Below are 15624 nucleotides of genomic sequence, written 5' to 3' on the forward strand. Positions count from 1 at the left end.
AAATATGATTAAAAAGAAGTTATTTTTATAAAACGGTCACTATATCCTGACAGTAGTGCATGAGACAGGTAATCTGGAAAAAAAAATCATGTGCCTCTGTGTCCTCCGGTGCTCCTAACAGCATCTGCAAGATTTCACATACCGGAGGAAAACAGGCAGTAAGAGCTGATCTGAGGTCCGCTATCCAGCTACCGTCTATGAGAGCCGGCTGTCAATCACTCTCGAACTCCGACCAAACGGTCAAACTAGGCAGCGCTGATGAAATATGAATCAATATTCTGTTACTGTAATGCCTATTTCTCGACTCAAATGTTTTCAGAATCATCTTGTAGTGCACGGTTTAGCTGTAAAATGATAAAGTTTGTGACGCTGCCGCCATTGTGAAATCTGGTGAAGGAACGCCAAGTCCCGGTCACATGACCGAAGCACAGCCAATAGGAACGCTCTCTCAATAATATGACCTGCTATTGGCCAAAGTCTCCCGTCACAGGCTAGATTTTCTAAAGCCTGAAAACAGAGCCATGAGGAGGTGCAGAAGTCTAGTTTTCTCTCAGAACACTTGAATTACAATATGCTGAAAGGTTATTATGGAATTTTTGCCAAATGATGACAAAAATATACTGCCTACTGAAGCTTTAAATGTTGAAACGGCTTGCCATACACACCTTGTACAGGGGGTATCACACGCCGATGGCCGTTACAAAGCGTCAGTATTTGACGCCCTGGGAATGAGAATGTGCTGCAACAACAACCCCGTTATTACAAAAGATTACACTGTGAATTGGGAAGAATTGTGCTGTATGTTGTGGGCTGTAAATCTAAAGCGTTACCAAAGTTTCAAGCCTGGATTTAAAAGAACTGAGAGTGTTGCAGATACGCGGGGCTCAGAAAAATGAATGCTGCTTCTCCTTGGGAGGTCTATGGGTTCATAACGTAGCAGCAGATCAAACATGTATTTTGGCTCTGAACCATTCAGTGCTTCATAAACCTTGTTGTATTTTAAAAGCAGTTCTTTGACACACATGAAGCCGGTGCAAACATCTGAGAAGTGGGGTGACGTGTTCCACTTTCCTGCGTCAGTGAAGACTCTGGCAGCAGAAACTAAGGAGAATGGATTATTTCTCTTTGTATTCTTTTTGTTAAAATGATTTTGCTCTTCGAGAACACATCAGCATGTTTTTTTTTTTCATGTCTTTGCAGTCTAATCCTGGTTTTTAAATTTATTTTTCTTTATCTCCTCAGCCAAAGGTGAACTTGACCCAGATAACCCATATCTGCTGCCTGCAGGTAGTCTGTGCAGATACTGTGCTTGGCAGTCCCACTGTTTCAGGAACAAGAGATAATTAAATGGAATGAGATGTAAATGGTCCTAATCAATGATTAATGGTTTCCTGTTCGCTGCTTAACGCTCCAGGCGAGACTCTATCTAAGGCTCCAGTGGGAGGTTCATGCAGGGAGGAAGACAGTCATTTTTCAAATCCATATACAGTAATTTATTCAAAGTGTACATCTTATCATCAAAGACGAATTTTGTCGTATCTGCTTCCTGAATGCGGGGAAGTTTTTAATATCTTTGTCTTTCATAAAAGGAATTCATACATGCTGTGTTTCAGAGTAATTACAGCATTTTCCTCACTGGGTAACCGTGTAATGGTTGATAATGTACTCATCGCCTAAAGGATTCAGTATAATAATCAGGTAATCACTTTTACCGTCTTGCTGCCTGGCTCCAGTAATAGGAATAGGTGAAGCAGGTAAACACCATGAGAGGCTGAAAATAGAGTCATTCTCCAATGAGTGCACAGTGTGGTCGACAGGACACACTGACTTGTCACCATGGCGACACATTTTTTCCCACTGCCAGATATTGTCATTTCCCGAGAGCGCCGGCAACGTGGGCTCATCAACACACCTGGACAAACTCTACTTTAAACAGACTAAGCTAATAATAAGTAAACTTTGAGGAGCACCACAGGAAGCATTACTCAGGGGCTAAAAATGTCACAGAGAAATGTCTTGCCATTTTCTGACTTCAGCTATTTCAGCTTTCAGATGCTTTACATTTATAAGACACACTCTATCTCTAGCGCATTGTTTTTGCTTTACCTACTTTATCCTACAGTTTGGTTCAGAGTTAGTGACTAGCTAGTGGGCATGAAGGAGAATTTATCAACTAATAGGCCAGTTAGTAGAGGCCAAAAACAGAGCTAGAAATATAGTAAATACTGGACTTAGATTCATCGGGTTGCCAGAAATACAACTTCAATTTAATGCTAATGTTGCTCTGTATCTGCTGGATGTGAAAATATGTATTAACTTTATTTATTACACGTCTGTGTTGAATACTTGATTCTGATTGGTCAATCACGGCATTCTGCGGTCTGTAATTTCTTTATAGCAGACCGTTGCTATGTATAGCAGTTCTGATGTCGTACTCTGGCGGACCGTTTTTGTGTCAGAATATTGATTCCTTCAGTAAGTAGCCGTGTAATAAGCGGGATAATGTACAGCTAGCGGCTCATTGTTGTGAAAGGATCCCCTTCAGGGCGATGCCGCACAGTCTCTAATCTGCATCTTTTTTGCTCAAAATTGCATGTGATTATCATAAAGTGGGCATGTCTGTAAAGGGGAGACTCGTGGGTACTCATAGAACCCATTTTCAGTCACATATCTTGTGGTCAGAGGTCAAGGGGGCTCTTTTGAAAATGGCCATGCCAGTTTTTCCTCACTAAAATTTAGTCCAACTTTGGAGCATTATTTAGCCTCCTTCCTGACATGGTAGCATGACATGGTTGATACCAGTTCCTTAGGTTTTCTAGTTTCATATGATATCTGTGTCTTCACTCTAGCCCTAAAACGGAACCTGCTCGAGCCTCTGAAAGACAGTAAAGTCAGTCGGGATTGCCTGCAATCAGCAATCTGTCAAATAGTTGTCGACACATTTCAATCAAAAACACAAATGTCAACCTCATGGTGGCGCTAGAGGAAAAGTCAGGGGGTCATCAAAGTCAGAGTGATTCATTACCTGGGATCCATGGATGTCTGAACCAAATTTCACGTCAATCCATCTAATAGTTGTTGAGATATTACTGGCTGAAAATGCATGCACGCAGGATAAAACTATCCAGCATACAGGTCAGTTCCAGCACACATCGTCTATATGTTGAACAATTTGAATACAATTCCTGAAATTTAGGAACCAAGGAGCGAACTGCCCCAATTGCCCCAATAAATCCCTTAATTCTGTCAGTCAAACGAGCCCGGAGCACGGCTAAGCCAGCCAGCACATGCAGGTCAACACAAATAACAGCTCTGTGACACTTAAACCCCCTGATTTTTAGGCATTGGTGAGTCCCTGCAGCTCTCCATCAACACAAAGCTTGAGAGGAGGCCTGAAGAATTTTCCAATTAGGCGGCATGAGCTCGTCTCAAAGCTGTGGATGAGATGCACGGCCACATCGCTGCAACTTGACATTCCTGACAGCCACTTGTGTGAACTTCCATCTGTCTGCCGTCCATGCACCAGAGGTTTTCATGACAGAGCGGTGACAGCAGAGTCACAGATGCCGTTGCTGGGAATGTAATCGCTGTCTTGAGAATATCCACGTCCTGCTGTCTGCAAGAAATACAACTTCGGCCTAATGAGACAGAGAATGGGCAGGCTTGGGATTTGATTTGTGTGAATCCATTTTGTGGAGCCATTCCGTGTCTTGGAGCCGTCCTTATTATGTTGCCAGGTTGTTGTTGTTCCCCATAACGATGGTCATCGTGCACTAGTATCTGAGTGGGATGGGGATTTTAATGTGGCTGCTGCAGCAGGTGATCCTCAATTATTCACAGATTTACAGCATGGGAAACTAATGACATTCCCATCAGCCTCAGCTGTGGGCCTACAGTGTGTTTGGTGCTGATTTGCAAATGCTAACAGACTAAACTAAAATGCTGAACATAGTAAACATCAGCCTGTCAGCATTGTCATTGTGAGGATGTTAGCATGCCAACGTCAAAGCACAGCTTCACAGAGCCTCTGGCAAGGCTGTAGAGTTGTTTACCAATATTTCAAAATCAGACTATTACTTATTGGATGTTGACATGAATACTGTTTACAAGTCAGACAGTGGACTGGTAATTATGATAACTACAATATGAACATGAAGATAAGGCTGAATAGCACATCAGACAGTCCAGCAAATAAGAGCTGTAGGTGGACTAGTATGTATAATACTTGGTGGATGATCAGGGGGATGCGGGGCAGGTGATGATCAGAACGACAATGTCTGGCATGACAGGAAAAGTCACAGCAGTACAAAGATGCAAAAATATTATTAATATGCAATAAGATGACTGTCAAAAAAACAACAACAGAGGGCCGGTATGTTTTTCATTGGAGATTATATGCAGTAAATATCTGAACACGATAAATGCACACGCATCACAACATAGCTTATAGGTGTGCAGCTGTGCTGTTCCTCAATAATGCGCCATGTCATCTTTTCTAATCTGGGACAGACTAATCCCCCTACAGTACGTTCCTGATCCAGGCAGACGAAAAGGTCTCCTCGGCTGTGGTGAGTGGATTCACCATGGATGCTTCGTGTTGACCCTGCTGTCTCTCTGGCTGCGGGGCGGTGGGCTCTGGGGGACCATGTGCACCACCATCATGCTTCTCTCCACTCTGGCTCTAGTACTGCGCCGGCATTTCACCAACCGAGACAAGACGTAAGTTGTTGTTGTTGTTTTAATAAACTTTTATATAAGCTGGGAAGGGTTTTGCTACTCATTTATGTCCATTTCTTGGTACTACAATACTATAAATTCACTATACTGTTAAAGGGTGTAGGATTTGGGGGGATTTATTAGCAGAAATGGACTATAATATTCATAACTATGTTTTCATTAGTGTATATCGTTGTGTTTTCGTTATCTTGGAATGAGCCCTTCATATCTACATCTGGAGTGGGTCATCTTCACAGAGCCTACCATGTTGCTCAAACCAAACACTGGCTCTCGAGAGGGACTTTGGCATTTTTATGTTACCTGAAGGCCACCGTATTTCTCTACATGCTTGGAAAGGGAGGGGTGAGCGGAGGGGTATCTTGTACATAGCTTAGTTCCAAATCAGTTTTGAACAAGCAAAATCTTTGCAATAAAAGCTGAGCTTATTTGAGTATTTTACAGGTCATGCTTCCATTCACACTGTGGAAATATATTCTGGAGGTTTTTGCAGATGCGGTAAATAATGCCTCTTCTCAATTATGATTAAATGCATGATTGTTATTGAAGTTGTAAGCCATATACTAGCAGGGCTAGTGTATAGTAGCAGTAGCAGGGACTAGCAAGTCTAAATTCCCAAAACACCAACCAAACTGTAAAATTTTGTGAGTAATTTAAAGGTGCAGTGTGTAGGATCTGGCAGCATCTAGCGGTGAGGTTGCAGATTGCAACCAACTGAAGTGTTCCCGGGTGCCAAGCAGGTAGGAGAACTATGGTGGCCGACATGAAAACACGAAAATGTGAATCTCTCTGTCTGGAGCCAGTGTTTGGTTTGTTTGGCTCCTGTAGAAACATGGTGGACTCCGTGAAGAGGACCTGGTCCCTATGATAGATATATACGGCTCATTCTAAGGTAACGAAAACAACGATTCTTATTTTCAGGTGATTATACATTAAAGAAAACATACTTATTGATATTATATTCCATTTCTGCCAATAGATCTCCCTAAATGCTACACACTGGCACTTTACAATAAATCACAAAAACTTTTACTTTATTTATTAATTCAACTGTTCAATTATATTTTCTGTACGTTTTTTCTTCCTACATCATGTTCTCTTGCGAGGTATGTCATTGTGGAGGTGAATTCTTAATTAATTTCATTTATTTATTTTCTTTCCTAAAAACAATCAAATTTAATCTGAAATAATGTCTTAAGTCAGACTGACGTAACATATGTGTGTAATCCTAGAATGTAAACTCCTTTACAGAGGACATGACCTCAGTGTCCTGTCTCCGGTTACTACTGTAATCCCGTCTTTTGTTGGTCTGTTGTCCACTTCAGAGAGAGAGAGAGGCTTGTGGTTTGTATATTGGTGCCTTCAAATGGGGTCGTGTTTACGAGAAGAGTCCTGATGAACGCCCCCCTCATGTGGTATTCACCACCTCGTAAGTGGAAAGTTTCTAAAAGCTCAGAGTTTAGGACTTGTGACGTGATTGTTGACGTTGTCATAAATGGCGGAGGCCATGGAAGTTCATTTTTCGGTGCATAATAAGTTAACATATTGTAATTTTAGTCGTATATTGTTTTTCTTTGTAATTGTGTAATATATCTGAGGAAAATGTTGATATTCCATTATGTTACCCGCTTGCTAGATTGCTAAATCGTTAGCCTCTGTGGCTTCTAGACGCCGAAAGTAACGTTAATATTGCCGTTGCTTAGCAGCGGTGTTCTCACGACTTAACCACTTGAGCGCCAAGCATATCGCGTACACGACTTCCCATGTTGTAAACACAAGATCACAGGTTTCATTTGAAGGCACCATCAATTCTGAGCCCATCTAGTCATCTCAGTAAGAATAAAGGGTACATTAGTGTTTGAGAATCAAGTTTGAGCACTTGTTCTTTCTTTTTGTAGCAAACATTTGCAGCACAGCCTTCATCTTTTTATAAAAAATCTAAAAAAATCTAAAAATTGTGGCCATTTTGTGATCCATTACAGCTTTAAATGAGCACCCTCAGGCCAGCGCTGTGTGCATATACTATCACTAATTAGGACTATGTGGTTGAAATTAATCTTGTTTAATTCAGTAGTAATCCAATTCCAGATATGTCTCAGGTGTGGTTTTAATGTATACCCTTTCTAGGATACCAGCATTATGAAGTATTATTTTGTGATCCAAAGAAAACAAACTTTCTGGATCAATAAGTCCAGTTTTTATCGCTCACTAACTGAAGGTTCAAGTTGAAAGCTTTATTTTTTAACTGTTTCATTTATCTTTCAATACAGCAAAAAATGCTTTTGCTTCCTTCCGGTGCTCTGGATGTGCCGGGATCTTCTCATAATGTTTGAGAATAAATTGCTTTAGATGTCCTCATCCTCAGGTTGTCAGATATTGATCTCTCCACACAATTATGTGTAATGAGGTGCGGCGCCTCGGCTGGAGATCCATGTCTAATGCCAGAGCATGACAAAGTAGAGACCACGACATGAGTCATTTTTCCAAGAGCCCCTTCTTGCCTTCAGGCGCTCAACCCCCCGGGCGGGCAGGGTCTATCCTTGGATCTCCTTGGAGCTCATTACGACATTCAACATCTTCGGATGAACAAAGCAATTATGTGGTGTGAATAACACCACGGTTTGGGGCTTGAATTGATTCCGAGGTGACGGGGTGCTGGGAAACGAGCTGAATACTGTGAAATGTTTTTTGTCTTTCTGGGTTAGTCAGCCTCAATGTGATTGTTTTGTCACTGAAGGGAATCTCCGAGAGCCGGATGCTATTCTGAGCTGACTAGAATCTGGTAAATACTGACGGTAAATGCCAAGATTATTATGTTGAGAGCCGAGGTAATACTGACAGACTTAACAAAAACCTGATGCTCTTTATGAAGGTTGTTTTACGTAAATGCCAGAACCAACACTTTAGGTTGGCTCTTGACTGTCGATCATATTTATGACACGCTGTTATATAATGAGCATACATATGCCTTAAATATGACGTCTCAGGAGGAGTTTAATAGAAGACTGTGATTCTTAATATAGCTCGGGGACTGAACAAATTGTATGTGATGGATTTAGACTCTATTTTTCTCAGGAACACTGTTGTTCTTCGTAAAATGCCACATCCAAACAGATAATTCACTTAATTACACAGGTACATCCAGTAATAACCATCTGTTGATGTTTTGACATTCAACTAAATAAACAGATAGATAATTATACTGTATTCAGTTGCCGAAAGGTTGAATCATAAATGCAGCATTAAGAAACTGCAGGCCAGCAAAGACTGATATTTGTTGATGAGATGAAAAATGGAAGAGAGTTTCCAATGTTAGAGAATGAATCATTTTTTTTTATCAGAAATAAGATTGTGTTAAAAGCCAGTAATTTAGCCCTGTTGTTTTTTTAATGGATCCTTACAATACTCAGCTAACAATGCCTTCTTCTAAGAATTGCATTTATATTATGGCCGTCAATTGATTAAAATATTTAATCGCGATTAATTGCAAATTAAACGCACATTTTTTATCTGTTCAAAATGTACCTTAAATAGAGATTTGTCAAGTATTTAATACTCTAATCAACATGGGAGTGGACAAAAATGCTGCTTTATGCAAATGTATGTATATATTTATTATAGGAAATCAATTAACAACACAAAACAATGACAAATATTTTCCAGAAGCCCTCACAGGTACTGCATTTAGGTATAAAAAATATGCTCAATCATAACATGGCAAACTGAAGCCCAACAGGCAACAACAGCTGTCAGTGTGTCAGTGTGCTGACTTGACTATGACTTGCCCCAAACTGCATGTGATTATCATAAAGTGGGCATGTCTGTAAAGGGGAGACTCGTCGGTACCCATAGAACCTATTTTCATTCACATATCGTGAGGTCGAAGGTCAAGGGACTCCTTTGAAAAGTGGCCATGCCAGTTTTTCCTTGCCAAACTTTAGGCTAAGTTTGGAGCGTTATTTAACCTCCTTCGCGACTAACTTGTAAGACATGGTTGGTACCAATGGATTCCTTAGGTTTCTTAGTTTCATATGATCACAGTATCTTCACTTTAGTTTTAAAACTGAGCCCGGGACAACCTTCGAAAAATCGATTGCGTTAATGTGTTAGACAAATTAGTGGCGTTAAAACTAATTTGCGTTAACGCGTTAACTTTGACAGCTCTAATTTATATACAACTAAATATATGCTGTGGAAACACATTGCCGTCCACACATACTGTATCGACACATGGACGCACATATTTTCACATGTTCATCCGGAACATACTGTACATGCAAAATGTTCAACATTTTTCATTTCTTTTTCTTACAATATCTTCCGACGGGAACATTAAAGGGGACATATCATTTCATTGCTTGTGCACATACATTTGGGTATCTGGAGTGCCTACCAACCCACTTTGTTTTGTTAAGTTTCACTTTTCTGCAAGTTGTTTTTACAGTGTAATGAATTTAAACTTTAATTTCAGTGGTTGTTTAGGATGTAGAAGAAAAAAAACAATTACAGCAACGTACTTTAGAAAATGTTCAGCAGCACACAAACTTGTTTCTCTTCTTGATAGGATGAAAACGCATCATCAGGGAATCCAATTTGTTTTGTGTGCACTCACTGGGTAATTGTGCCAACTAGCTGCACCGCTTTACAAAAGTGCAGGAATAACATGACTATGATCCAGAAAATGATAGTACAGAATAAAGCGCCTCAAAACAGGGACATTTTCACTCTGCGTTTCCATTCAAATCATTAAAAGGATTTGTTGAAGAGATGCCAAAATAAAAAAATGAGACACAGACACACTCTGTCCAACACTTCTCTGAGACTGTGTGAGACAGAACCCCACTCAACCCCACCCCAATCCCTTCACAGTTAGTGTTTCTCATCATTCTCTCCTTCATCTAGTTCATTATAATCTTCATCTCTATGGATGTAACACACAATTCTGCCCACTCTGACCTCTGTCTCTTCCTTCTCTCAGCTTTCCAAAAGACTCGGGGACGAACGAGGCGCCCTGTGTGCAGAGCAGCAACGACTCAGAGAAATGAGGCTCAGTGTGCTACCAGGCACCCGCCTCAGGTAAACAATACAAAAATACTGTTTTCTTGTGTCACCAATTCCTTCCATGGCCAGGCCATTTTTCTGGTACTGTGACAATCTAGGATGTCAGAGTCAACCTGCAGCTTTTTATTAGAGCCTCTGTGAGCAGGATTTAAACCTGCGGTAGATTTTTTGGCATCATTGGGCAAAAATTCCATAATAACCTTTCATCATATTGTAACTCAAGTGTTCTGAGAGAAAACTAGACTTCTGCACCTCATCATGGTTCTGTTTTCTGACTTTAAAAAATCGAGCCCTTAACGGGAGACTTTGGCCAATCACAGGTCATTTCAGAGAGAGAGAGCGTTCCCATTGGCTGTACTCCGGCTGGTGGGCAGTGCTTGGTATTTCCTCAAGTTATCTCAACATGGCTGTTGGGTCACAACCTTTCTCATTTTACAGCTAAACAGTACACTACAAGATGTTTCTGAAAACATTTGAGGAGAGAAATAGGCATTACAGTAACAGAATATTGATTCATATTTGATCAGCACTGCCTAGTTTGACCGTTTGATCGGAGTTCGCGAGTGATTGACAGCTGCTCAGAGACGTCAGGCTCCAGCTCGGCTCTGATTGGTTGTTTTCCTCCGGTATGTGAGATCCTGCAGATGCCATTGGGAGCACCGGAGGACACAGAGGCACATGATTTTTTTGAGATTACCCGTCTCATGCACTACTGTCAGAATATAATGACTGTTTTATAAAAATAACTTTTTTTAATCATATTTGCTCCATTTCTACCCACTGCAGCTTTACGTGTCTGACAGCACCAACAGTTTAATCACTGCTCTGAGTTACTGCTTATGAGTCAGCGCCTTAACATTTACATTTCTCCGGTTTTCCAAGAAGGCGAAGTGTTTAATAAATCTTCTTGGGGGCAGTTTGTATAAGAATCTAAATATGTCAAGCTGTTAATAAAGCTAATTACAGCAGTCTTCCCTCATTGTCTTATAGTGACAGAAAGTTAAGATAGTATAGGCCTATTGTCATTCTTATTTCACCCTCATTTCATTTTGAGCAACAATAAAATGATTGGTCTGTACAGCTGACACAGTTATATTTGTCCAATGGGTGGATAAAATGTCTTTATACCAGGTTATTAGTTATACTTGTAGAGTCTGCTGCAATCCAACAGCCCTGTAATAAATCCTCTAATTGAGTTTTTGTTTAGTTCATAAAACAAAAGTAGATTTGAATTGGACTGCATTGTAAAGTGTTAATATTATTTTGTCCACCCACCTTCCAAGTGCATCTCTCGTGTCAACATCTGACATATTTTGGTATGACTTTATTAAAATATCGGTTTACACGGTGATGACAACAGCGCAATTGAGGAGCATCCATCTCATGTAACTCTGAAACCAACCAGAGCTGCCTTCACATGATAAGAAATTTGCTCAGCACAATGTAGCTGCAGAGGCTAAGCGCAGCGCAGCCATCAAAAAGTGCGCTGCAAGGAACGGCATTCACTGTTTCTAGGCAACAACAACAGTTGCAGCTGTTATCTTGTTGGCTGCGCTTTGATAGGTCAGAGGTAGGGATGCACCGATGCCACTTTTTTTCAGACCGAGTACAAGTACAAGTACTTACATTTGGGTACTCGCCGATACCGAGTACCGATACGAGTACTTCTCTGTGCCAAAAAGCTGAATAAAGTCAGGATAAAGTGGTCGTTTTATAAAAATAACTTTTTTTTAAATCATATGTGCCAATTCTACTTACTGCAGCTTTAAAGATGTGTGTTATGTTTCAGCTTTTACTGGACTGATAATGGGACTGTAGTGTGGCCACACCATGTGCACTGATACCCTATTATCTTACTAGCAGAATAGTTTCTACCACCCACTTTGTGTTGAAGAGTATCAGTTTCTAGGCTCAAGTTGCATTGTAGGAAACTGTGTTGGACCCCTTGAGGGGGGCGGACGTGCATGCATGGCTAGTGCAGTGACCCGGCGCTCGAGTTGGTGACACAACTGTGCGGAGGGGGACATCATGGCTAGGAGGGGAGACAGCCAGGCAACGGACGCATGTTTGCCAGAGCACTGGAGGGATGTACGAGACTGGAGCATAGAGAAGAGACAAAACCACAGAGTAAGACCGTCTCTGATGTCTGAATCCTCTTCTGTCCTGCTCTCTCTCGTCTTCACACACAGCAACCTGAACATGTTGTGGTCTTGTTTTCTAGGAATAGTCTCTCTAACAGCTCCTGCACATGTAACTGTGAACGGGCTGAACTCAGAGCTGCTTGTTTTTTTCCCCCAGAACAGTCAATAGTAAGTCATTTAGACAGTCTGTTATGTATGTTATTTGTTCGATGCCTCTGGGTGTTGTCCAGCAGATCAATCAACGTCAGTGCTCCTTTACTTATCTCTAAACTGTGCTGCATCTCTTGTGTAATACCTCTATTACTGTAAGCAACTGTATGTTTTACAAAAATGAAAATCATTTGTGACTTGAGTTAAAAAAAATTAAAATGAAGTTTCATCAGCATGTAATGCATTGAGCCGGTTAGTGTTATACATTTGCTGATATATTGTATGACCCTCCATATATGTAGTGTGTGGGACATCATGTAATGATTGCATATCTGATTGTCCTTCGTACGAACGCACGATCAATATATTAAAAGACTCCACTGATTTTCCCTGTAGGCCATATAGAGTTAATGTTAAACGAACATAAAAATCTGTACCAATTAATGTATTAATTAGCTTCTTAATGAATTCATTAACACAGAGACGCATTACATAACAGTCATTATGAAGCACCATTACACCATGCTGTGCTCACAGTAAATATAAGAGAAAGAAGGACAAATCTGCCCGTCGGCACAAACGCGTCTCCAGCTGTGTGTGAATCATCTGGAAAGTAAATGTCAAAAAATAAACGAGTGCCTGACAGACAGCCGTCATGTTATTGATTAGATGACTTGGCTACCGTACGTCTTTCCAAATAAACACAAAGCCATTATTGCTCTTACTAATTTTGTTTTTGATTGCCACCTTCCAAAAAAAGTCACAGGTCAGAACCGGTTCAGCATCCGGCTCAGTGACAAACGTTGACTTATGGGGAGCTTGAACCACAATCCTGCACCCTACAAATGACTGTATGCTCATAGTTCAGTGGCAGTGTGTAATGTTCAGTGCAGGAAGTAGCACAATTTGGGATTAATTAAAATTAGGGCTGTTAAAGTTAACGCGATAATAACTCATTAACACATCAGAGGTTGTAGCGGGCTCAGTTGTAAAGCTAGAGTAAATATACTGTCATCTTATGAAACTAAGAATCTAAAGAATCCGTTGGTACCAACCATGTCATACTAGCTTGTCGCAAAGGAAGCTAAATAATGTTCCAAACTTACCCTAAGTTTTGGCGAGGAAAAACTGGCACAGCCATTTTCAAAGGGGTCCCTTGACCTTCGACCTCAAGATATGTGAATTAAAAACTGTTCTATGGGTACCCACGAGTCTCCCCTTTACAGACATGCCCACTTTATGATAATCAAATGCAGTTTGGGGGCAAGTCATAGTCAAGTCAGCACACTGACGTTTTTATGCTAAATGCAGTGCCTGTGAGGGTTTCTGGACAATATCTGTCATTGTTTTGTTTTGTTAATTGATTTCCAATCATAAATATATACATACATTTGCATAAAGCAAATTTCCTCAAAAAGGTACATTTTGATATCATGATTAAATATTTTAAATGATTGACAGCCCTAATTAAAATTGTTGGCATTACATTTTTGCACATGGGTCTACCACATAATAAGTTTAGGCCTCTCTTAAAAGTTTATTTTCGACGCATCGTCTTTCCGAATGTTGGAAAGAAACATCTGTAAGGGAACAACTTGTGCAGGATCTTAGCTCTGGATAAAGTCATTTAGATTGTTACATCAGTCTGTAGGGAAACCGTCGTCCTCCACAGACAGAATCACTCTAATGCAGAATATTTAGAAAAGATTTCCTGTTTACCTTTCAACTACGGCCTGTGATGTTCACTCTGCAGAGGCTGTCGTCTTCCTCTCCGGAATCGGGGTCCCGCTGGCACTCCTGGCTGGCTCTACAATATTAGAAGCTTTTTCCCCCTCAACAAAGAGAAAAATAAAAAATGTTTTAATCTTAATGTCCCTGAAAACTTGATTTAAATTTCAATTGCAGTAATTTGAAACTCAGCTAATCTGCTCCATCGGGACTGTGTGTGTGTGTTTGTGTGTGTGTGTGTGTGTGGTTTGATCAAATTTGATTGACAGCTCCAATAACATAAACAAACGACCCACAAACTATCATCAGATTTTGATTCAAACTTTTCCTTCTTCTTGTTCTTCTTTTGACATTAAACGAACAAGTACAAATTCCTTGTGGGATTCTTGTACCAACCAATGACAAAGTACCCAAGAAAACAATCTAAATTCAGAGCTAAAGGGAGTTACAATTCAAATAAGGCTTTTAAACAAAAAAGTGTTTACAGCCTTTGGATTAATAGAAAAACAAATCGAGTCAATGTACTTGATTGTAAACCAAGACGTTTTTAAAACAAAGACTTTTTACCAGTAATTTTATATTTATACTATGAAATTTAAGCCAATAACATTAAAAGAACAGAAATGCAAATGTTTGTTATCTTCTAGTTTATCAAACATTGTCATTGATATGGCTGTTGATAAAAATACCAAAGTTATTTTTTTTTTATTATTTAGGGTTCCTTCAAACATCTGTCCACACACGGAAGAAAATGTGTCTTCTAGGCTAAGTCTGTGTCGTTAACAGCTTTTACATTGATCAGTGAGAAATGTCCTCGGCAACTAAAACTAACTCTAACTCTGTTAGAAGTCCAGTAAGGCTGAACACCTCCTGTAGCTCGCTTAATATTCCATCAACTATAATATGAAACCACTCTGTCCGCTCAGAGGTGGGTCTGCCGTGATCAAAAGGTACAAGATCCAATTCCGCTTTGCAACATCTCTCTCTAAATGATGAAATACTTCACGTCGCTCTCTCTCTCTCTCTCTCGTTTCCACACAGATGTGGGTTGCAGATGTGGAGGGTGTCCTCAGGTCCATGAGGAGACAACTGGTGAGTGTCGTTTTTATAAGAATATGGAGTGTAGTAATATGACTGAGATGATTATCTACTAACTTGATTTGATAATTCTAAATGATACTTGTTTTATTGATCGTGGTTGCTTCTAGCTCATTGTGGGCAGTGAAGTGTCAAACTAACTTACCTTCTCATGTTCCCAGAATGCTTCTCTGGAGAAATATCCTCGTTGTAACAGTGGAAACAGCCCAGGGTGTCGTCCTCCATCCTCTTTGAACCACAGCAGGTCTCTCTGCAGTCAACCAGCTGATCCATAGAGGCGGCTTCAGATGTCCTTCAACTATTTGAAAGCAGAACAAATCACATATTTCAGACAGGCTTTAAACCAGCCCCTATTGCTAGTTTCCAGTACTTGTCTTTTATTCCAGCAAAAAAAAAAGGATGTCACCAAAGATTAGGTGCCCACAGCGCTGTGTCTTTGTGTCATGAGTAATAAAATTGCAACACATATTATGTTTGAACCCAGTTTTTCTTGAGTGCTTCAATCACTCATGCAGTGATCTCTTCTCTTAAGCTGTTGTTTGACATTCAGGAGAGGAAAGTAATTTCACACCCAAGCGTATCATTAATCAACTGTCCCATAAACAATAAAAAGTAGTTTCTAACTTGAGGTTCTCCTGGAACGACTGATAACTTTTTGTCATTACTACTCTGTAACCAGACCAGAAATAAACAAGTGTTTTCTGCGATGTTG

The 15624-nt window shown here is 40.3% G+C and overlaps 2 long non-coding RNA genes across 2 annotated transcripts in view; one reads left to right on the plus strand and one right to left on the minus strand.

Annotated features, from left to right (window-relative positions):
- LOC141764895 (uncharacterized) overlaps window positions 1-15196 on the minus strand; it is a 39681-nt gene extending 24485 nt beyond the window's left edge. The window contains exons 1-2 of the long non-coding RNA XR_012593317.1: window positions 15058-15196; window positions 13806-13918 (exon numbers count right to left, since the gene is read on the minus strand). This is a non-coding gene — a long non-coding RNA (uncharacterized LOC141764895). The remainder of the gene's footprint in view (window positions 1-13805; window positions 13919-15057) is intronic.
- On the plus strand, window positions 14851-15624 carry LOC141764896 (uncharacterized). The gene is made up of 2 exons (XR_012593318.1): window positions 14851-14906; window positions 15074-15624. It is a non-coding gene; the product is annotated as an uncharacterized LOC141764896 (long non-coding RNA).

The sequence above is a fragment of the Sebastes fasciatus genome, chromosome 3 (genome assembly GCF_043250625.1).
Source record: "Sebastes fasciatus isolate fSebFas1 chromosome 3, fSebFas1.pri, whole genome shotgun sequence".
NCBI lineage: Eukaryota > Metazoa > Chordata > Actinopteri > Perciformes > Sebastidae > Sebastes > Sebastes fasciatus.